At 43.1% G+C, this 24,664-nt stretch overlaps 1 protein-coding gene across 3 annotated transcripts in view; it reads left to right on the forward strand.

The window, feature by feature from the left end:
- Positions 1–24,664, forward strand: part of TMEM178A (transmembrane protein 178A) — a 56,210-nt gene that overhangs the window by 10,430 nt on the left and 21,116 nt on the right. The window contains exon 1 of one of the 3 annotated variants that reach the window (XM_082743278.1): positions 10,969–11,056. The exons of the other annotated variants lie outside the window; for them this stretch is intronic. The gene's annotated coding sequence lies outside the window, so the exon portion shown is untranslated. Of the gene's footprint in view, positions 1–10,968; positions 11,057–24,664 lie in introns of those variants that run through there. 3 annotated transcript variants of the gene reach the window in all.

Consider the following 24,664-nt stretch of genomic DNA (forward strand, 5'->3'; position numbering starts at 1 on the left):
CTCTGAGCAGACTTCCCACTGGTGCCATTGGTGGGACCGTTGTCACATGACCATTCCTAAACCAATCTCTGGCAAATGGGATGGAATTATCATAATTCCCTTAGACCAATTAAGTTTTCCCCTGGCCCTGGGGAAAGGCCAAGTCTCCCCAGGGAAGCATTTGGCTGCCTGACAGGTGAATAAGGTTTGGGCTCTGTCACCTAAGGAAATTTGGCTGGTGTGTGTACAATCACAGTGCCTTTCCCAGCAAGGGGCTCCAAATGTCGTCCTGTCCTACCTTTGATCATTGTGCAGGTGGAGCAGGACTGAAAACCCAGATTTTTTTTACTAGCTTACTACTAGCTTTTCCAAATATACTGTATACTCTCTCCACATCCTGCCCTGATGGGCACAGGAGAAGAAAAACATCTTTTTTCCCTTTCCATTCTTAGCTTCTCTGGTTGGGACCTTATAAATCAGACTGACAGAAGACAGATTAATAAAAGAAAACAGAAGTTTAACATGTGCATGATTCATGCACATGGGAGCGCTAAGAGATAAGTAACTCAAAGTGGTGGTTAGAACTTGGGCTTCTATAGTATCATAACAAAAGAATAATACATTTTTTTAAGAAGAGACCATACAAAGGAAAAGGCCTTTGAGTTTTTAGGAGTGACAGATTGTGGGAAGGCAAATATATGAGGAAAACTAAGGATAAATAAGGACTAGTTTCAGTGATTTTTTTGTTTGTTTGTTTGTTAAATGTCGATCATCTGATACTGTCTCTGGGCTGATGAGGGTCTAGAATTTTCTCTGGTGATTGGCTTCTATCCTTCGTGGTAGAGAGGGGAAGAAGGAGAGCAGAAAAGTTTTCTTAAATCTACTTCTCAATTGCTTTCAGTTCATAATAATCCTTATGCAAAAGTGACATATTTGAAGACAGCATATTCTACTTCCTTTTTTGGATACAGGGAAGTATCTGGAAAGCCTGGTGCCTTTGTAAGGAGCCAGTTGTGGTTCTTTAATCTCTAATCTTTAATTCTTTGTGGTTGTTTCTAAGGAGACCTGTTGGTAATTACACTTTTAAAAATCGAATGTAAAATGTCTAAAATTGTGCATTTTAGGGGATATAGATGTATCCTAAGGTCTGATAGTGCCGTTGATAAGTTCAATGCACAATGGTTTGGTGAGGGCGGTGTTTCAGTGCTTCCTGGTTATACAGCATTTCCCTTCCTCCACCCCCACCCGCAACTTACACAGAAGTTCTGTGCACATCAGAGAAGAGCTCTGTGGAGATCATTACTCTGAATAGGCCTTGCACCTACCCCCAAGCCAGCTTGGTTTATAAAAATCTGTTCACTCCACAGTATGACTCGTTTTAATTTCCAGTAGGAAAACAACAGTGACAATCATATGTTTCATTCTCATCCCTTGACTGGTACCTGAGTGACCGTAATTACAATGACAAAGTGCATCTATCACTAGAACGACTTGAGAAGGAAAATGAGCAACCCTCCGCCAGCTGTTGTCTGTGTCCTGATGTGCTAGTAGAGGCCCGGGTTCAAAACCCGAGAAACTAACCAATTCCAATTTGACACGTTGCTAGTGTCTTTAAGGGCTTGAATAAGCCATGAAATTTCTGTGAAGAATTGTTTGCTTTCAAAATTGCAAACCCAGAAGGCCACGTGAGGAAGCAGTTGTTTGGTGGCTGTGTGTGATCTTGGGTTTGAAGGAGTGGGTGGAGGGAGACTGTGTTGGGATGAACCCTGGTCATCTCAGCAGGCCAACCCACTCCAGGGCACCACACATTTTCAGATGGAATTACTAGGCTCCTCTTGGACATCTCATTTGAAACTGAGAGTTCTATTTATTAAAGCTTGATGCCTCTTTAGAGCAGGCATTTCAAAGCAAGAAAACAATCTGAACCATTACAGATGGGATGAGCTAGGAGGATTTTAGCACAGAAGCCTCAGAAGATGGTGTAGAGCCGCAAGGTATGTGGGTGGACATATATTTGGACCACCAGATTGCATGCCAATTTGTAGGTTCAAAAAAAAAAAAAAAAAAGCAGGAGAACAGGCAGAAAAGAAAAGAAAGCAGGAAGGAACAAATGAGCAGCTATCTGGTGACTTTTCTACACAAGTGTTCATAGCGGCACTATTCACATGAGCCAAAATGTGGACACAACCCAAATGCCTACTCATTGATGAACAGATAAACAAAATGTGGCATTTTATATAATGAAACATTATTCAGCCATAAAAAAGGAACGATATGCTGATTCGTGCCACAATAAGGATGAATCATGGAACCATTAGGCTAAGTGGAAGAGGCCAGACACAAAAAGCAATGTACTGTATGATTCCGTTTATAGAAATGTCCAGAATAGGCCAATCCGTAGAGAAACCAAGGAGGGAGGAAGCGGTAGTGACTGCTTAATGGGTTTTCTATTGGATTGATAAAAATATTCTGAAAAAAAAAGGGGCAATGGCTATACTATGTACTAAATGAAATGGAATTATTCACTTAAAAATGGTTAAAAGGGTAAAAAAAAAATATTGGATGGTTTCCCACTGTTCACAGCTCTAAGTCTCAACTTCTCAGCATATCCTAAAAGTCATAAAATAATCTTCCCTGTCTAGCTCTAACTCCCTTTCCAGTGATCTACCCAGCCACTCCTCAGTGAAATCAGGATTGGGCTACCCCAGCCTGTTTGCTCTTCTCTCCATACAGATGCCCTTCACAGTCTGTCATTGCATATTCTGTTTCCTCTGCTCGAAATACCACGCCCTCTTGTCCGTCTGGGCTCTCTTCCTTGAAAGCTTCATGCCATAGATACTTCCTTGACCTGCGCCTCAGCCCTTCATGCTGCAAAGTTATTTTATTAGCTGAGACCCCAGTGTGCTTTATCTATACCTGTATGACAGTACTTCCTACATTGTATTGTGGCTTTTTCCTTGTCCATTCGTCTCCTGCCTTAAGGCCAGGGACAGGTGCCACCTGATTAGTATCGGGCACATGGTGATCTTTCCATAGAATGGCTGCTAAAAAAATGGCATTGGCTTGACTTATATCACGGCCATCCTATCTGGTTTGCTTTCTTCTCGCCCACTCCATCATTTTTGTTCAATTCAAGGTTAAGAAGGGAGAATTATTCTCCATTTTCAAAGCATTGGACTCCTCTAATAATTAATTCAAAAAGATGAAGTCCTTGGCATTTTTTAAAAAAGTAGTGATAGTAGTAGATGTAAAAAACAAAAACAAAAACAAAAACGTTTATGCTATGCTTTCCTTTTGAAGTGTTCAAAGAATCAGTGTAAAATTAACAGGGTGCTTCTTTATGGGAGATTTTCCTCATAAAGTGTTCTTAAGCCCAAACTAAAGGATTGTGTTATCACTGAGGTTTTCTTGTCTCCCTGCTTATCTCTGCAGGAAGTCTCTACCTTCAAGGAACGGTTCTGTTGTCTCTGTTCTCTCCCAGGACCTAGTAGGGGGCTTTAGAAATACTGGGAATGCGGTACATACATAGTGTTTTGCAAAGTTCATTCCAAGTATTTCTTTGTACAGTTTTGGTATATTAAATACTCTTTTCTTTCCCGATAAAACTGTTGCAAGTCCAATTACATACTTCCTTCGGCCAGAGGGCAGAACAGCTGGAACACACTCCAGAAAGACTCTTGGTTGCTCATCTGCGGCGGGCTCATTGCTTAGGAACAGCCCTCCCCCCAACAGAATCCTGGGGGATGCAATGCAGGAGTGCTCCCCTAGGGCTTTTCTGGCAGAAGTGGCTCTCTAAGAGACCAGTGGCTTTGCTGACGTTCTCAAGTGATCTTTCCAGCAAGTTTATTTTGCAAAAGTTTTCTGAGGAGACGGGAGTCCGGAGACTTGGGGCATCTTCTCCACTCTGTGATTAACTCACTCTGTGACCTTGGGCAAGTCACCTCACCTCTCCAGAGCCTCATTTTCTTATTCGTAAATACAGGGATTGGATCCATGTAACCTGGTGGGTCTTTTTCAGGCATTAAGCGGCTGTAATTATAGGATGCCCAGAAAACAGCAGCTTAATTAACTCTGCAAAGTGTAAGGAGAGGAAAAGGTCAAGTTCTTTCTAGAAACAGGTAAGCAAGCATTAGGACAATCCAAACTTGAGAGCCTTTTCTTGTTTTTCAATTGTTCACCCATATGTCTTTTCTTTGCTTTTTTGAATGTGACAGGCTTTCTTATTGCTTAATTTTCTTTTTCGTTTCCTGAGGATTTCAAAGGAGAAAGCAGGACTTTCTATATTGTTCCAGGAAGTCTCTTCTGTGGGAGCAATGTTTGCCATTTGGTTGGAAGAATTCAACTGTATTACTTTTTTCTTCTTCTTAGATGATTTCATAAGGAATTGGTAATAATAAGGTAGATCTGGTTTTAGGGACTGGAGTCAGAGTTTATAAAAGAGAACAAAAGGGAGTACCCTTTAGAAAATTGCATAGTACAATTTAAATTTTGCCTTACTTGCTCATTTTTAAATGTCTTAGGGGAAGTTTTGAAAAGATTTTGATGAAAGAAAAAATCGTATACTTTTTTTTGTTACTACAGGAAAAATTCCAGCTTTATTCTTTCTTTGCTTCGAAGCATATTTAATACTCATAATCCATGTGAAGTCAATGGGAAGTCTACAATTATGTGTGATGCTTCATTTTGTTCAAAAGTTTTAAAGATATGCTCTCCGAATTTAATAATCCATTGTGTTAAATACTTCCGGGTATTATATTCGATCAGTTTAATTTAATCTATATTATGAATCCTGATTATTCGTTTCAGTTTCTCTTTTCCCCCCTCAAATGATATTTTCAGTGACTTGCCACATATTGTAACTGGCATAACAGTTAATTTTACTGAAAGCCTCATTCAGAAAATTTGAACGTGATATGACTTGCCTTGACCCCAAGTTTCCTCCTTTGCAGAGGAAAGGATATACCTACATGACCTCTTTGGTCATCCATGGCAATAATTATAATGGCCTATTCGCCATGCAACTTTCCGATCCTTGACGGGACCCGTTGTTTTTACTTAAATCCTTCCACGCAAGCCAGAGACTAGGAAGGCAGGCCAATCTTCTGCATCATCTCCATCAGGGTCAGGCTGGTTCTTATCGAGAGAGCCAGAGTGTGACTTCTGGCAGACAGACTGTATGTGGTCTATGGTATTGAGGAGGTACACCACACCTTGCCCCTGTCCTAAACCTTGGGCTCTTTGGAAGACTTACTTAGAAGGCTATCTAAGAGGAGGAAAATAAAACTGTTTGAAGAAGGTTAACTAACCTACCCTAAATGGTGGTGGGGAAGATGAGAGAGAAGCAAGTCCATAGAAAAGGAGAGGCGAGCCATCACATAATGGTCTTAATTTGGCTCTCTTGGTTTGGGAAAATATTTCTTGGAAAGTTTCTTCATTCTTTTGGGATTTTGTTTCTTTGTTTAATTATACAAACAGTAATACAACAGTCTTACACAATCCTTGGGAGATTATAAATTAAGTAAGTGAAATGTCTCTGGAGTAGCCATATGACAAGGAATGAGATACTCACGGAGTATAAAAGAACACCTTAAATGTACACAGCACATTCCTTCTACATCCCTCAAAGCAGCTTTTCACAAGGAGAAAAAGGACACATGTACCCTGAGTAAGCCTAGGTGGTCCAGGAGAAGGACATCGGAACTCCTGGTAATTACCATTTGTATGCAGAGTAGGGGTGGTCCATGTGGTGGGGGGCGGGCAGGAATGAGGAGAGGGGTTGGGGGCATAGCCTGGGGTGGGTGGAGTTGTTGGGGGGGGGGTGGGATGAGGAGACTTGGGCACCTGGAGCTCCTGGCCTAGGCCCAGCTCTTCTTGCTGCCTGTGGGACCTTGGCAAGTCACGTAAACCTCTCTAGATCCCTCTTGGTGGTTTTCCAAAGTAAAGGGTCAGACTTCATGATTTCTAAGAGTTTTCCAAATTATTACATTTCATGATTTATTTAGAGCATCAGGAAGTCAGGGTGAGTTTTCCAGAGAGCTAAAACCTACCTTTCTGTGCATCTCCATGGATGGATGTATTTATTCAATGGGTGATGCCCATCCTTGCCTTCTGAAACAGAGAGCACCATATTTAACTTTCGCATCATGATTCAGGTCATCCTTATGAATGATGATATAATACTTAGGTACCATAGGGCATGCAGAGGTATGTAGAACTGTGTGCCTCAAAACGAAATAAAACAGTCTACTATTCTTTAAAAAAACTGTGGCTGCTCTGATATATATATATTTTTAAACACTGGCTGCTTTCTAAATATCACTTCCTTCTGCCTCTGTGGTCTGCCTGTAGCTGACCTTTTATATATTCCACTTTGCTGCTTCTAATGGGCTAGGAACAGGGCGTCATAGATGAAGCATGTAGGAATTAGGTGTGAAGTTAGAGCGAATAGTCTCTAGATGAGGTTTCGGGAGGTAGACTGTGGGATGTGATTGTCACTGCAGGAGACTTTTGGGGGGGCTCCTCTTCTGTGTGGCAAGAAGCAAGTCTTGTGGAAGTACAGTATGAAGGTACTATTTATGGAACGATGTCTAGTTTGTGACCATTCTTCCTACAAAGAAATAGAGAACTGTGACAAGGCAAGAATGCCAAGAGGGCTCAGAAATAGAAAGAGGTCACCAGGAGGGGGGGTGGGCAGGTCTGTGGCAGTGTCTGGGTGATGGACAGGCATGGCCTGTCATTTGTAGGCATCCCACACAGTCATCCTGCTCGCAGCTTGGCTTGCCCGCCATTCGCTACCACGACTGCCCATTATTCCCTCCTTTAGATAAAGCAGATGCCTGGGATTGGCTGTGGCAAGGCTCAGTTAGGACCCACGGGATGCTGAACTTCTAGTTGTCATTCTATTGATCCTGGAGACCACTTGTAGTAGATTAAGAAAATGTAAATTGGTGATTCATTTGCTGTGTATTTACATGGAAATGCCACTTTATTAGCTTGCAAAGTACAGTATCTTCCATTTCAGCATAAATTTGGACACTGACTAATTTGCACTTGTTTAATCTTGCAAGCTTGGCAATTTTGGGAAGCCTCCTACTTCCCCCATCCCCTCTCCCCATAATCTCACCTCACCATCCGACAAAGCCAAGAATGTTGCTTTAGGCAATGGGAAGCATATTGCAAAATACCACTGGGTTTCTTTAAGCTTTTCTGGTGTTAATTAATTAATTGATTAATAAGCATCACATTGGTCAGTCTCTCCTGGGGCTCTCTTTGCTGTGCTTTGTGAGTGCAGTCAGAGAAGCAGTCAGACTTGGGGCTCTCCTGGGACCACAGCTCCTTTGCCCAGGTGGAGGACCCGGAGCCCATCCTGGGCAGGGGGGAAGCAGGAAGGTCTAAGAACTGTGTGGATGGCTTCATCCAGGATGGTGTTTTTGTAACTCCTGAGAGCGATAGGGAGGTGTGGAGGAAAAGCCGTGAGATGACCAGTCATTAGGGACTGCCCGGGCCATCCCTTCTGGCATAGAAGTCAAGCTTGCGGCGATTGTGTTACCACCCCGCCTTCCAGGTTAGGTTTTTCCTCTTTTTTAACAATCAGCGTGGGAGATGATGGATACAGTGTGGGAGCACCTTCTGCTTTCTTCCCAACTAATGCTGGCCCTTCCTCACTTCCAGAAAAATACTGTCCTACTTGATCTCCGGATTCTGGAGTGACAGTCCCTGTAACAGTATAGCCTCCGGCCTTATTTATCCAAGGTTTCAGATTGACTTCTTCTTTATTGATTTGGGCTGATAATCATGCAGTCTGTTGGACTGTTTCTAATTATTTCGGCTATCTTAATTATTGGATTGTGCATGATCTGCTCTGTTTAAATAATTTCTCAGCAAAAAGAATTGAACCAGCTCAAGAATGTATACACATGTCCTTGGTTTCTATCTGCTCTGCCTCTAGCCCTTTGTGTCATGTTAAATGAATAATTTTTGCCTCCCTGTTTTTCATTTTCCTCTCTGTGAACACAGAGAGAATGATATTATCTTGTGGCTGAAGATTTAGGGTCACTGGATATCAGGCACTAGCAAAATGGAAGTCGTTGCTACCTGTTTGATAGGACCATTCATGCTGACTTTATGTTGTTTAAATCCTTACATTTTCCTCATTATGAACTTTCATAAACATATGCTCATTGTAGACAATGCAGAAACCTACAAAGAGGAAAGCAAAAATCATTTGTAACCCTGCAACTTAGTTATATAAACCTGTGAAAGTTTGATTTCTTTTCATCCGATCTTTATTCAGATATATACACAAAGACATATTTGAGAGAACACAATATATCCTGCTTCTTATCCAGTATTAAGCCACAAGAATTTTGCAAATTTCATCATTTTTAATATCGGCATAATATTTTAACCTGTGGATGCCCGGCCTTCTAGCTAATTTACTCTTTCCGGCTCTCATATGTCCTCATATCTCTTTTTTGGCCCAACTGACAGGATCATGGATCTGAAATGAAACTCGATTGTATGGTTGGCCTGCTTAAACCCTTCTGTGGCTCCTGATAACTTCCCAGATGAGGCCTGGCAGTGGGGGGAAGGTGTTCGGCGGCTGCTGCTCTCTGCTAGCCTCCCTTCTCAGCTTCTCACCCTCCTCACTCACTGTCTCACGCTTTATGCTCCGCAGCCTCAAACCTCCTGTCCGTCAGCACCTGGAAACGCTTCTTACCTCTGCACTTGCGCTTTTTGCTCTTCTGTCTGGAATGCCCATTCCTCCTCCTAATGTCACCACCCAGGACCTGGCTGATTCAGACTGACTTTTAAAATTCACCCTAGGATGGCCTCTCGGACTCCCCCCCCCCCCCCGACCCCAATATACCACCCCCCCCCCACCGCTGCCGCCGCCTTCCCCAAGAGCAGTTTTGTAGGAGCCTTTTTGTATTTGCATCACGGAGATGACTCCCAGCCCTCTCCAGTCCGTTCGCCACACTAAGGCAAGGGTGAAGTGTTTTATGCTTGTTTGTTTCAAAAACAAACCAACAAAAATCTATTCTGATCAGGTCTTCAATTATCATTTCTAATCTGTGGTGACTTCTTTTGAGGCTTACGATAAAGAGCAAGTTTCAACCCACCTTCAGGCTTTCCATGATCTAGCCCCACTTTCCTCTCCAGTGACACTCTGCCCCCCACTCCCGCAGACCTTCCTCTTCAAAGGCCTGTCCGTGCCCTTGCTTCTGCCCTGCAAGCATATTCCTGCCCTTCCTTGAAACCTCAGCCTTCCTGGACTGCCTCCCTCTTCCCCTCATGGCTCAGGTATCCTGTTCAATGATGGTCTCAGAGCCCTGGGGTTCCCTTTATGTTAGTCTTGTCATTTGCCATCACTTGTGCTATGATTTCAATAATGCCAGCGTCTAGCAGTAGACTCTAAGCTTCCTGAGGGCAGGGTGTCTGTTTTCATTCAGGGTAGAGGTGGGATTGGACTGGGGGAAGATAACAACGTCCCACAGCCAAGGTCAAACAAACCCATCAGCAGATCGGGCTGGAGAAGACCGGTTCCGTTAGACGGACCTGGTTGGGCAGTATGGGAGCTGCCGACTGAAGATGGTCATTTACAAAAGTCCCTGCTCTTATAGTCCCAGGAAGACGCTGTGAAATCAATATGATCCGTCCCATTTTACAGATGAACTAAGACTGCGAGGATTTCATAAAGGTAGCAGGTGAGAGGGCCCTGAGTTAATGTTAGGCCAACCTCCAGGAGAGGGAGGGCAAGGTGGCATGAAGGACAGGTCCGGTCTAAGAAGTGATGGAGCTCCTGGTGTACGTTGTGGAGTCCCTTTCTCTTTGTGTGTCTCAGGGTGCTTTTTGGCAGCTGGCTGGCTCAACGCGTGGTATGAAACCAGTCAGCAGCGAAAGACCTACAGCCAGAAACAGGGAGCCCTGCAGAGGCTGATTTCTTCTCATCACATTTGTGCCCCTGGCTACGAATGGTGTTGTCCCAGTCCTTTTGTGCTGCCCTACAAAAGAGAGGGGGCAGCTGCTGGCCTGGGGCACCGGGGTCCTCAGAGGGCCCTGTGCTCAGCCTCAGGGAGGAAGTCACCAGATGCCAAGACGGGGAGAACAGGTACTCAGGAGCCCTTGAAGGAAACACGTGGCCCTTCCACTTCTGGTCCAAGGCTTTTTAAAGTCACCGCCTTGAGGAGGCTGAGGCCTGTGGGATCCCTGGAACACTGGATATCTAGCCTCGGGCTTTGAAACCCCAACAAAGGAAAACAGAAGTCTTCTGGCAAAGGAGAATAATCCAGAAAGGATGTTGCCAAAGAGTTTAAAAAAAATTTCTCCAGGATTTTCTTAAATTAGGTTTTCCTTTTAATTACCAGTTATCCTTCAGAAACTTGGAACAGTCCCATTCCTTATCAACATATTCCTTGTCAGTTATGCACAGGCTGAGGCTTCTGGTGCCCAGGGTGATGCTTAAGTAGCAGGCAGCTGCAAGTTTTCCCCTTGGGTTGTGGGGAGTGTCAGGAATGCTAATGTGCTCGGGCTTGGGGCTGGGCTGGAAGCTCGAGGGAGAGACCACACTGAGCATGGGGCCTGGGGGCAGGGTGGGGAGCAGATGAGCCGCTCAGGGCCTGCCCAAACAGGGCTGGGTGGCTGGCCCCACCAGGTGAAGGGGGATTTGGGGGGTGGGGTTGAACATAAATTTTTAATTTTTGTGCTTTCTGATAGGCCCTGCCTGCTCCCTGGTTCGAAACACTGTATTTTCAAATAGAGGATTGAAGTGATGCTTCGCAAAACCGCTTATTGGCACTTTTTAAAAATTTCCCGTCTGGCTGTCTCTGTCATTCACGCTGCTTGATGTAAAATTAGGGCTGGAAACATTGCGTGGGCATGTTCTGATGAGATGTGGGCTGGAATGTGGCGGGGCGCGTGTGTGACGGGATCCAGCGGGGACAGCCGTGAGGCGCGGCTCCTCTTCCTGTCCTCCGTGTCCTCCGACCAGGCTTCCCGGGGCTGCACAGGATCAGCACAGGTGGTCAGAAAGAGAAGTACAGCTCGGCTGCACGCCGTCCTTGGAACTGGACTGCAAGTACGTGTATATTTCGGCCTCGAGCACCTGAAGGTTGTTTTGACGGCTGGAACCGTGTGGGTGGGTGGGTGGCTGAGTTTCTGGTAGGATGAGCAGTGGGGACTTCACTTTGGAGTGTGTGGCTGTGGGGGCGGACCTCTCCCCACGCAGAGATTCCCAAATGGATGGCAGTTCCAACTGGATCAGGGGGGAGGTTGGTCAAGGGGGAGGTTTTCCCTTGTGATGGGACCCTCACTTGAGGTACTGAGCACCTCCGCCGCCAGTCTGGGGCTCATGCGTGTCCAGGGCTCTCGGGTTACAGAGCGATGCCAGCTCTGGTCTCTACCCATCGTGGTCCTTCACCCCCACCCCCTCCCTTCATCCTTTCCCACCTTCTTCTCTCCTCAGCCACTCCTTTGTCCCTCCTCCTGTTTTTCCTCAGTCCCGGTCTGGGGTTTTCAGGGCCTGACCACCTGCTCAGCAAGCAGGAAAAGAAATCCTTTGGACAGTGTGGTCTCCTTGAGTCTTTCTTTCTGTTTCCTGGAGGGTAGAGGGCAGTGTGAGAGCAAAGGGGATGGAAGTATAAAAGAATTCTGTGGTAAACGCAATGCCCCCATCAATGCCCCATGTCAACGCATGCCTGCCGGCTTTGTGTTTGTCCCTGTAACAGGCCTAATTGGGTATGATCAGGTGTAGTCATAGGGATTCTCATCGGACAAAGTCTGTTAACATATCAAAGACTGGCTTTGGAAGGAGATGCTAATTCAATACCAGCTCTGCTTCTTGTTAGCCATGGGACTGTGGACAGTTGACCTAAGCTCACCCAGCCTCAGTTTCCTCCTCTGTAAAACAGAGGTAATGATGGCACCTGTCTCATGGTGGAAATGTGACTCGAACTCTGAGCACAGAGCCTGGGATGCAGCAAGCCTTCTGGAAATTATTATCACAACCACTTAGGTATGTGGCCATGGGCAGGCCACGTAAGTGGTCTGTGCCTTGTTCTTATTTGTAAATGGAACAGAATGTCTTCCTTATGTAACTTACAAGCATGTGTGGCGAGGCACTCTGAACACAGTGTCACATGCTATGTAATAAATAAAAGCTTGATCATCATTTTCCTATAACCACGCTCAAGCAATGTCGGTGGCCTCACAAGGGTGCTTGTCTGGCTACAGATTAATGCCCTGACTTAGCAATGCCTGTGGGGCTGCTGGAGGAACCAGCACACATGGGAAATAGTGGCAAAGGCTGCCAAAGACAGAGGGTCCTGCCCAGACTGCTGTCTTCTTACCGCTGCCGCAAACGGCTTCGGGATTTGGCTTCTTCCTCTACCATAAGTTTCTTGCCGCTGGAAGGTGTTGAGTGCTCCTCTCTCCTTCCAGTGAAGCCTCGATAATTCATTCAATTTGGAGACGTTATCCCCCTTCCCTTCTTGTCTCTGGGGTCTGCCAGTCCACCGAACTACGTGGGGGCTGGGGTGAGAAAGGAAATGAAAGCAGACTTGTCAGTTTTGCTTGATCGTGGCTTAGAGTTGATCATTGCTTGGAAAAGGTTGAAAATATTGTTTCAAATCAATTTATATTGTTTTTTGAAACTGATTCCAATAGCCTACCAAGACCCAGGAGGACAGCTCTATCAATTATCGAGCGAGCAATGGAACAGGCGCTCTCTATAGATCCCGAAGGCTGGCTCTGAAGGGCTCCCAGTTTCCATTTATCTTGATGTGTATCTGTGACACGTCTCATCATAAATCCAGCAGCCCATCTGGTGAAGGGGACACGAGAACATTGTTCATGGTAGCAAATATGTTTAAATTTTTTCACAGTTTGAGCAGAGCTATTACCCTTGTCTCTACCGTCATAAATTAGCTCTACCAAACATTGCTTTCCTAATCTCCATCTACACTGGTAATTAGTCAATTCAGCTTGATCCAGGGTTCATTTTCATAAAGGAGACAAACTTCTGCAAGTGTAGCTCAATTAGAAAGAGTCTATCCAGCCACCTGGAAGGGGCCAAGGGTGCACTGTTTTTAAGGATAATTTGCCCTGGAACATGGTCAGCTCACTCCACAATGGCTCATCTTTCTCCAGCAAGTTGCTCTTTTCTGAGTATTTGGGAAATTGCTAAAGCCATCAGCGTTCCTGGGCCCCTGTGTGGCAGATGGGAGATCTCTCTCTCTCTCTCTCTCCCCCCTCTATCCCTTCTCTCTCCCTTCACACTCCCTGTTTCAGACTCATGGTTTAGTTTCAAGTCTTTAGTTTCTCATTTTGGGGGAACCATATTCTAAATTCAGAAAGTAGGTCCTCTGTCTAAAAGGCAGCCGCTCAATAAATCTTTATTGAATGAATGAATAAATGAATGAGTGAAAGAAAGAAAGATTGCATGGTGGTGTAATTGACTTTGGCGGCAAAAGGTAATGATTGACAGTTGGCCCCCGAATTTTTTCCGAGATGCTGGAGGTAAGGATGAAGTTACATAGGCTGCAGTTCCTCAGGTCAGGACCCACACTTTTCTGGTCCTTCTTAGAAAGACAGCCGGAAGAGGGAGTGGAAGGTCACTGTCTCTATGGACTAGATGTGATTAGGACACTTGGTATATAAGGATCTCATTCAGTCCTCATAACAAGTCTGTGAGATTGTATTATTTCTACTTCACAAATGAGGAAACGGAGGCTCAGAGTGGTTGAGTTTATTGCTCAAAGTCACACAGCTGGTTCCAAAGCCAGTATTCTCCCTTCTCCTCCAGGACGCTGCTTCTTATAAGCACATATTAAAGGTCACACACACACACACACACACACACACACCCTATATTTCCAAGTTTCTCCCCATATTTGGGAGTATACAGGCTTACCCTCCCAATTAAAAAAAATCATATTCATCGATGTCCATACTAATTGAAAAAGTCATACTGGAGAATGAATAAAGCTTACGTTTGCTTCCTACACTGACTGGACGCCTTCCAGAATCCAGGAGATTTGAACTTCAGGTGTGTATTAACAACAGCTTCAGACTCGTGTACTATTAAGACAGGTTTTGTTCAGACTGTATTGATCTCTCTGAGGTCAGCATGTCATGACCAGAGCCAAGAGTAACTAGCAGTAACTGTCGGGCAGTGCCTGTAACATGGTATCCCCTGTGGGAAGGAAAATACTACAATGTACTGAGTTGGAGCTTCCACTGAGCCAATGGGCTGTATTTGGTTTCACAAGAATCAGAGCCTGGGGTACAAGATATGGCGGAGGGTGTCTGGCTTCTTGCCAGGGGGATAGTCACATCCTCCTTGCCCACATTGGCAACTCTGAGCAAAACAGAAGGAATAGAAGCTGCCTCCTGCTAGAGAGAGAGAAGGTAAGTGAAGGTGAGGAGAAAGCGGGGGGGGGGGGGGAGAAGCAGAGTGCACTGAGCTGGGCTGAAATCCCCCATATATCACATAAAATCCTATCCTCTCTTTGATCTCCACTCATGAATTCCTGTCCTACCAGCTAATCACCAGCCACAATCAACCATGATCACCCATCTCAGAGCCATGCCATGATGGCTCTGAGAATCCGAGAATCCCTGGTTTTGATTTTTCCAAGTTGTATTACTTTTTTTTTTTAAAATGTATTTATTCGACAGAGAGATCACAAGTGGGCAGAGAGGCAGGTGGAGAGAGAGAGGGGGCAAAGCAGGCTCCCCACCAAGCAGAGAGCCCGATGCGGGGCTCCATCCCAGGATCCTGGGATCATGACCTGAGCTGAAGGCAGAGGCTTTAACTCACTGAGCCACCCAGGTGCCGCAAGTTGTATTACTTTTTATTGTAGATATAACACAATAACTCCATTAGAGGAAATTTAAAAATGAATTCAGCCAACTGGTGGTCATTCACTGCCTTAATACTGTGACAGTTTCCACCTGTGTTCCAGATCGTGCTTCTGGAGCACTCTTCTATCTGATTTGCTCCAATGCCCCTCCCCTTTTCAACCTCCTGTGATGTTTACTCTCTCTGTGGTAGGCTGAATCTGTCAGGCTTGTCATTGAACCCTCCCTCTTTGGCCCCTAGAGTTCGTGTGTTTACAGTTCAAGGAACTCACCAGAGTCTTGCCTTTAAAGAATAGTATAGCGGTCTGTGTTTGTTCAGGTAAATAAAGGAGCAGTAGCAGCAGTAATAATAATGATAATAATAATGACGATGATGATGGAAGCTAACACTAACAGTATGATGTGTCTCATTTGATCCTCCTCTGAGATAAACAGACTACCTTTTTCTGTATATCACAGTTGAAGAAACTGATGCCCAGAGAGGTTAAGAAGCTTGCTAAGGATGCACAGCTAGTGAGTGGTGAAGCCAGAACACCAATCCAGGTTGTCTTGCCTCAGAGGAATATGGAGTGAACAGAGAGACAATTTCACACAAGTGAGAAGCTGATTGTCCATTACTAATAAGAAACAAGGGTAGCAGAACAGGATAGTAGGTTGTGCAGAGAGAGTCTAAACACAAAACAACGTTCACACCTTTCAAGTACTTCCTAGATTAAGCACTTGCTCTCAATGGCTTTTACTCTATTTAGAGTCTTATTCACCATCTGGAGCTTTCCTCTCTCTAGTACAGTGGCCACCAGTCACATGAGATTAGCGTTTGGGATGAGACTTATAGGGAAGGAGTTGTGCTGTAAGTGGAAAACACCACATTTCACAGATTTGGTATAAAAAAGGATGTAGACTGTCTCACTAATAGGGGCTACTGGCTGGCTCAGCTGGAAGAGTGTGGGACCCTTGATCACAGGGTGGTGGGTTCAAGCCCCAAGCTGGGTGTAGAGATTACTAAAAAAATAAATAGACTTAAAAAGCCCTCTCTAATAATTTTCAGAATATTGATTGTATATTAAATTAAAATATAATACAATTAATCTTCTTTATTTTTGTAGCGTGGCTATTAGACAATTTAAAATTCTCTATGTGGCTTATCGATTCTCGGTATTTCTCCTGGAACGGTGCCCCTCCACTGTCTGTAATTTTAAATCTCTGTCCTCTTAATTCTGGAGACCTGGTGATGAGTTTGCCCTTAGGGCTTGACTTCAGGACTGGTTTTGGCCATTTGAGGCTTAAAAGTCAGTGTTGGGCCACTACACTCACTGTATTTGTTTCATTGATCTAAGTGAGGGCTGTTTATACCCCCTACAGGAGGCGACGAGGAAAGCATTTTCTTTTGTCTGCTTAGCCCCTGATTCCCTCTGAAATGAAATCTGAGGACAATTCGGCAGCCCCGCTGCCCTGTGACCCCAGGTTGAATCTTGCCTTTCAGACCAGGAGGGGCGCAGGCAGAGCCAGGGGGAAGTTCTTTATTTTTCTGCCCACGGGCCGGTTATGGAATTCCAAGTTACCTTTGCAGTGTTCCAGGACACAGTGCAGACTGTTCACTGACCATCTCCTCTGCTGGATGAATGAAGCAAAGATTATACTGCTGTTGTCAGCAGCGGGAGCTACCTGAGATCTTAAACGTCAGGGACCCAGAAAAAGTCACAGCCTCGGCTCTTCAGGACCTTGGGACACTCAGAGGGAGGCAGAGTTTCTGATCTATTATGAAATGACAGAGACTTAGTGATCAGGAGCCAGATTGGGGAGGCCCAGCCTCTGACATCCCAACAAAGCCGGAGAATTGAGAGAGCTGCGTGGGCTGCTGTGTTCCTTCTGGAAGGCATTCAACTGGGACAGGGGGAGGCGGATGTGCTTAGGGTGTCTGGGGTTGTCCCAAGATGATGGCCATATAGCTGTATAAGAAATGGCCACTACCTTGCCAAGATACATCCCTGGAAGGAATGGGGATAGCCCTGGAGACCGGTTGCGCTTGAGCTGGATGGCAGGGATAAATGACAGGGGTCTGGAGCCTGGGTCCGATTATGGTATGTCCTTGGATAGAGGCAAGACAGGGGCAGAGGATGGAAACCTCAGGCTTTATTGCTCTAAGTGTGCACCAGAGATTTTCTCATCTTCTGTTTGTCCACGTGTGGAAGTCAGTACATGGGCATAGCATTAAACCTATCTAATAAGCTGTTATGTGGCATTTACTATGTGCTGGGTACTTTATTTTTAAATAAATATGTAATTCTACAATAAATACAAAATTACTTTATGGGAAGTAAAACTCTGTCCTGCTGAGAGTAATCAATGTAAAGAAACATAGGAAGTACATGATAGTGGAAATGGTAGGTGGACATGGCAGACATCTTCAAGGTTTTCACATCCTGTGTTACAGATGGGCAGCCGAGACCCCGGGGGCTCCAGATCTTCACACAGCGGATTTGTCCGGCAGAGGCATGAGGGTGGGTTGGAGGGTGGAGAGAGCAATGGCAAGGAGGCCAGTTGGCCAGCCATTCAGGAGTGAAGTGGGGGGTGTCTTGCCCTGAGCATGAGCAGAGAGGACACCTGCGAGCCCCTGGGCAGACCGGTGTTCAGGCAGCCGTTACCTGTTGTCTGTCTCTTTCTTTACACACTTGGGTTAATCTGCGATGCACATTTAGGGTGCAGACTGTTAGCGTGTGGCAATAGTTCTGTTATGGCGAATGGGAGCAGATGCCAAGAGATATTTCATAACCAAATGCTGACATTTGTTGAGTGCTGTGACTGGCTGCATCCCATGCTACGTCCTTGAATGACCTCTTTCATTCCTTGCAATAACAGAGTAAAATATCTGCCATCCTTGCCCCTCTTTTACAGATGAGTGGCTCAGAGAGGTGAAGTGATTTGCCAAAAGTCACACAGCCAGGATTCAAATCTAAGTCTGACTGCACGGCCTTTAGCTACCACATCCATTGCCTTGTCATTGACGGTTCACAGGGACTTCTTACAGCATCTTCGGTTTCTCATGTTTTTCTCTCACTTAACCTAGCGTATGGGTTTCTGTGACTTAGCTTAGAATTCAATTCCTCGCTCTGAGCACCAGAGACAATAGAAATTCACCAGACCCTAAGCCCCATTCCTAACCTCTGTGCGACATATTTATGTCTGTTCTTCTGTGGTTTGTATCATCATTAACTTGGCTCTACTTGGCCCTTTAAGAAGCTAATTAATCACTAAATATAGATCACAACTTGTTCTTTTCAACCCTCTGCATGTTTCTTCCCCCCATTGTGTGATGCCATCTGGTGCTATGAGCTCATGCTTTTCTGTGTTCCTTTTCAGGGAGCCAGCTTCACTGCTCTCTCTACCCAGAAAGCCAGTTAATTTCAAAGTTTGCATGCACGGCTTTGAAAAAATTGGAATCGAATGCCTCCTTGTGGACTTTCACAGCATCAACTCTTTCAGAGAACATCGCAGGGAACTTCTGTCTTTACCACCATCCGCGTAGATGCGTACACTGGTCGTTTCATCAAAAAGACCTCATTTGTCTTTGGCGAGCTGTCAGGCAACTCCAGGTCTTTTCCTGTGTGATGTTAGTCTAGTTTCATTTTGTCAGTTTCAAGTGTATGCTGTAGGATGCCGACCTTAATAAAATACTCACCCCTTTGCATCTCTCCGACTTTTTGCTGGAGCAGCGGATCCGGTCCTTAAGAACAAGGAGATCATGCAGCTAACGCAGGCCTCTGACATTGCTGCTGGTCCGTCCTTCACTCCTACTTCCTCTCCTAATCCTGCCTGGAGTCTCTAATCATCTTCCAAGGGACTGGAGCCCGGGAGCTGCAGACTGTTTTCTTGCCAGCTCAGCTGAGAAGCTCTGGGCTCACCACCGGGCTCCCTATGCGTGGGATCGTGGAGAACGGCTTGTTACCGTCCAGTCCGGACCTTGCTCCTCTCCACACTCCTTTCTCTCTTCTCATTTCAGAGCTCTTGGCAGTTTAAATTTAGCCTGGGAGCCTAGTGGGGAAGGAAAAGTAATTTGGCTCTGTGTGTGCGGCTTACCTCACTCCTGGCACAAGCCAGATGCCCCCGGGGAAGCAAGAGTGCATTGGCCTGCTGCCTGCCTCCTTTCTGCTGTCTTCCTCCTGAGATCATGCCTGTTCCCAGCAAGGGGCTGAGGAGTGGAGCCCTGAGAATGTCCACAGTGATTTCCCCAGCACAGAAGTTGTTCTAAGGCCAGCCCCTTGGACTCTCAGAGAATGGTTTCTCCCCATTTCCATCCATAAGCAGCTTCTGTGAGATGCAGGTGGGATGAAATCCCTGAGTCAGCCACAGAGCCAAGCCCATCTCCAAATACCGTTATTGAACGATGGGGGTAATATATGGACAGAAGCCTCGTTTAGGTATCAGCTTTATTTCCAAAAGAGCGTATGTTGTTACTAAACAGAGAAAAAAATGTGTTTTTCACTGCACATTGATAGTTTGCTTAATAATACAGTTCTAACCACCCACGGAATTAAGATGCACTCCTAAAACATTAGGATTTCTCATTTTCCTACATGAGTAGAATACAGAGTTTGGGTAACAACACATGTTTTAGAGCTCAGTTACTGCTTTGCACTGTGGCCTTAGGCTGGTTCCTTGACGTCTCTGAACTTCAGTTTTCTACTTACTTAATGGAGTGAATCCTACTTTTCTTTTTCTTAATCTGGTTTATAGGGTTGTGGTGAGTATCAATTTTGTCGAAAGCTTTTTCTGCATCTTTGAGATGAGCTTGTGGTTTTTGTGCTTTATTCTATTTGTAAGGTCTATTATATGAGTTGATTTTCGTATGTTGAAGCAATCTTGCATTCATGACATCAGTTCCACCTGGTGCTGATGTACAATCCTTTTTATATGTTGCTGAATTCAGTTTGCTAGTGTCTGTTGAGGATTTTTGCATAGCTATTCATAACGAATACTTTGAATTATTCTTTACTTATGATGTTTTTGGTTTTTGTATCGGGGGGTAATACTGGCCTCCTACCATGATTTGGGAATTCTATTTTTTTGAAGATTTTTTGAATGATTGTTAATTCTTTAAATATTTGGTAAAATTCACCAGTGAAGACATATGGTCCTGGACTTTTTTCATTAGAAGTTTTCTTTTTTAAAGATTTTATTTTTAAATAACCTCTATATCCAATGTGGGGCTCAAACTCACAAACCCCTAGATCAAGAGATCCATGCTCTACTGACTGAGCCAGTCAGGTGACCCATCATTGGAAGATTTTTAATGAGTTATTTACTAACTGAGTCTCTACCTATTATAGACCTATTCAGATTTTCTATTTCTTCTTGAGCCGGTTATGGTAGTTTGTGGCATTCTACCAAGTTTCTGTTTCCGTTTTGCCTGTATAATCTAATTTGTTGGCTTTTTTTTTTTTTTGTAGTATGCTCTTAAACTCCTTTTTCTTTCCATAAGATTATTGGTAATGTCCTCGATTTTATGCCTGATTTTAGTAACTTGAGTCTTCCCTTTCTTTATTATGGTTAGTCCAACTAAAGATTTGTCAATTTTATTTTATTTATTTATTTTTTAAGATTTTATTCATCTAAGAGAGAGAGAGCGCACGCACAAGTTGGGGGGACAAACAGGGAAGAGAGGGAGAAGCAGACACCCTGCTGAGCCTGGAGCCTGATAGGCAGGTCTATCCCAGGACCTGGAGATCATGACTTGAGCCCAAGGCAGACACTTAACTGTCTGAGCCAACTGGGAGACCAAGATTTGTAAATTTGATTAATCTTAGTGCCAATTTTTGGCTTTGCTTATTTTGCTATTTTTCTATGCTTTGTTTCATTTATTTCTACTATAATTATATAATCTCTTTTCTTCTGCTTAGGATTTAATTTGCATTTCCTTTTTTAGTTTCTTAAGGTAGACAGGTTATTGATTTGACGTCTTGTTTTTTAACATGGGCACTTGCAGCTATAAATTTTCCTCTAAGCATGTTAGCAGCATCCCATAAATTTTGGTATGTTGTGACATTGTTTTTTGTTTTCATTAAGGTGATTTCAAATTTCTCTTGTGATTTATTTTTGGATCCATTGGTTGTTTAGGAGTGTGTTACTTAATTTCCACAAATTTGGGAATTTCTCAAATTTTCTTCTGTTATTGATTTCTAATTTCATTGTAGGATGGTCAGAAAACCTCGACTTTATATGACTTTATATGTCATTATGACTTTAATGTGACTTTCTGTCACCTTGTGAGTTTAATAATTTTAAATTTATTGAGATTTGTGGTCTGTCCCTGGAGAATGTTCTACGTGCACTCAAATAGAATGTGTATTTTGCTGTTGTTGGGAGGAGTGTTCTGTAGATGTCTGTTTTGTCTAATTTTAGAATGTTGTTCAAGTCTTCTGTTTCCATGTTTGTCTTCTGTCTACTTGTTCTACCAGATTGAAGGTAGGATATTTGAATCTCCAACTGTTATTGTTGAACTATTTCTTCCTCCAGTTTTTGCTTCCTAGATTTTTGGGGGGTATTTGGGATTTTGCATCTGTTTCCAATTTTATAAATTCCCAGTGGATTGGCCTTTTTGTCATTCTAAAATGCCTTTGTCTCTAGTAAAAATTTTTGTCTTGAAGTTTATTTCGTCTGATATTAGGATAGCCATTCCTATCTCTTTGGGTGATTGCATGGCATATCTTTTTCCATACTTTTATTTCCAACCTACTTGTGTCTTTGAATCTGAAGTGCGTCTTTTGTGGACATCATATAGGTGGATCATGTTGTTTTATTTATAATGCCAATCTCTGTCTTTTGATTGCGATGTTTGTTCTGTTTAGATTTAATGTAATTCCTCATCAAGGAGGACTTACGTCTTCCAGTTTGCTATGTGTTTTCTGTATGTTCCTCTACTCTCTTCCATTGACTATCTTCTTCTGTGTTAAATAAATGTTTTCCGGTAACCTTTTAAAATCCCTTTTGTTTTATTTTCTTTTTGTATTTTTTTTGTTATTTTCTTAGTGGTTACCCTGTGAATTATAATTAACATCTTAATTTATAACCATCTATTTTGGCTTAATACCAACTGGATTTCATTTGTATATCAAATTTTGCTGCTTTATAGCCCACTCCATGTCCTGTCCTTTGCACAGCTATTACCATACAAATTACACTCTATGTTCCTCAACACAGATATATAATTACTGGTTAATGCTTTGTGTCTTCTAAATCAGATAGGAGAAAAAAAGTTACAGAAAACACAAACAATACATTTATACCATTTTTTATGTTTACCCATGTCATGGACTTGACAAATGTTCTTTATTTTTTCATGTGGATTCAGAACTGTCCTTTCATTTCATTCACTGTTCCTTATTGGATAGGCCTAGTGACTAGAGTCTTACTCTCTCAGTTTTTGTTTAATTGGAAATGCCTTAATTTTTTCTTCATTTCTGAAGGATGACTTTGCTGCTTATAGAATTCCTTACTGATTTTCTTCAGTGCTTTGAATATATCATCTCACTCCCTTCTGACTTACATAGTTTCTCACGAGAAACTCTTCTACTCTTTGGAGGAAGATGTGATTAGTTGCTTTTTTCTGGCTTCTTTCAAAATTTTTTCTTTGGTTTTCAGGAGTTTGATTATGATGTATTTGGGTGTTGCTTGCTGTGAGTTTATCTTACTTGTAGTTCATCAAACTTAGATGTAAGAGGTAAGAATGTACGTTTTTCATCACATTTGGGGAGTTTTTGAAAATTATTTAATCAATTATTCTTTTTGGCCCTTTTTCTCTTTCCTTCTTTCTGAGATTCTCACTATACTTACATTGGAATGATTGATGGTGTCTCACAGATCTCTGTGACTCTGTTTATTTTCTTCACACTTTTTCCCCTATTTTCTTCAGACTGGATAATCTGAATTGACTTATCTTCAAGTTTGCTGATTATTTCTTCTGCCCCTCTAGTGGAATTTTCATTTCAGCTATTATTCTTTTCAAGTTCAGAATTTCTATTTTTTTCCTTCTTCTTATACTCTCTGTCACTTTACTGATATTCTCTGGTGAGACATCATTCTCATACTTGCCTTAGTTCTTTGACTATGATTTCCTTTAGTTCTCTGAACATAGTTTAAGCAGTTGATTTAAAGTATTGGTTAGGTAAGTCCAACATCTGGGTTTCCTCAGTGATAGTTTCTACTGGCTGGCTTTTTTCCTCATGCCTGGGCCATATGTTCTTGCTTCTTTGCATGTTTTGTACTTTTCTATTGAAAACTGAGTATTTAAAATTATATTATGTAGCAACTCGGGAAATTAGATTCTCCCTCCTCCCCAGGGTCTGGTATTATTTTGTGCTGTTGCTGTTGGGTTTTTAGTGTCTTTCTTTAACTAATTCTGTAAAGTCTGTATTCTTTGTCATATGTGGTCCCTGAAGTCTCTGTTTGACTAGCTTTGTGTGAAGCTAATGGACAGAAATGTCCTTAGCTGCCTGGAGCTAATAAGTCTCAGTCTTTGCTGATGGGCTTTGTGCGTATGTTGGGCATGTCTTCAGTTCTGCCTTAGTCTTCACCCCCTGCTTACAGGAGCCCCAAGGTCACCCTGAAGACAAATATCAAGTGGAATGACAGCTTTGAAAAATACAAATGCAAGCTATTAATACATTTGCAGCATGGTATCTGCTATTGTTCTCATACCAGATTGTTTGTTCTTTGTAAGCACAGGCCTTTTCTGACTTATAAACAGCTAATTCCTATGCCTTAGACCACATAACTGTTGCCATGGGCTCATGTTGAAAAAAAAACAAAGAATAAAATAAAAGAGCTTTGAACTTTGGAAGAATCTGTGCTTTCATAAGGGAAAAAAATAAAAAAGCTTCCCAAAAGCAGAGAGAGTCTTGGGCAGTATTGCTCAAAAGAGATTCAAGGACTGCTTGTCTCAGAATTACTTGGGATGTTTGTTAAAGTTCAGCTTCCTGGCCCCACTCCAGATCTTTTGATTTAGAATATCTTTGGGTGGGTCCATCCAGGAATCTACATTTTTAACTAGCTCCCCATTGATTCTTGATGTACACTACTGTGTGAGAAACTCTTTAGGGAAGATGATCCTATAGGTGCCTGCACTTCAGAGATGGGCTCATAATCCATTGAATAGTAGTTTCCCCCTCTAAAAAAATCACTTTATTTCTATAGTTCATCAAACCCCATCAATTAGAGGTTTATTTGCATCTATGAGGTGTTTGTTTTGTTTTATTTTTTTGTTTTGTTTTTGTTGTTGTTTTTAAGCTGCTGCCAGGGTTATCATAGGACTCAGGCTGAATCATGGGACTCAGAAGACTTCAGGGGAAAAATAAACTCATATTTATTTATGCAATTAAAGCCTGGGTTGGAAGGGAGGGTGGAAGAAGGTACCACATAAAGCAATGGGTATTGCCCATTTCAAAATTTTGCACCTAGGACTGGTCATGCAACCAGAAAAGATAGAGAGAGTTCTTTTTCTTTCTCTTCTCTACTTTTATTTTTATTTTTTCCCCCTCTCTACCTTTAATATTACTCTTTCTCTTGGGGACCAGAATTTAGGTCAGTAAAATTTGTGTTAAGGGAATACATCAGCTGCCCTGGTGTTAAAGATCCTGTTGAAGGTTCTCTGGTCACTGAATCACCACCTAAACCACCAATAGGAGGATTGTTTTCATGGAATTATGTCTTCTGGTTTCCAAATAACACACTTCTTAATGATCTTTTTGATGCTTCCCATTTAAGAGTTTGAGATTGGATCAAGTTCAGGCTCATGTAACTTATCTGGGTTAACTTAAAATTTTAAATTGAT

This window comes from Mustela nivalis (assembly GCF_964662115.1).
Source record: "Mustela nivalis genome assembly, chromosome: 8".
NCBI lineage: Eukaryota > Metazoa > Chordata > Mammalia > Carnivora > Mustelidae > Mustela > Mustela nivalis.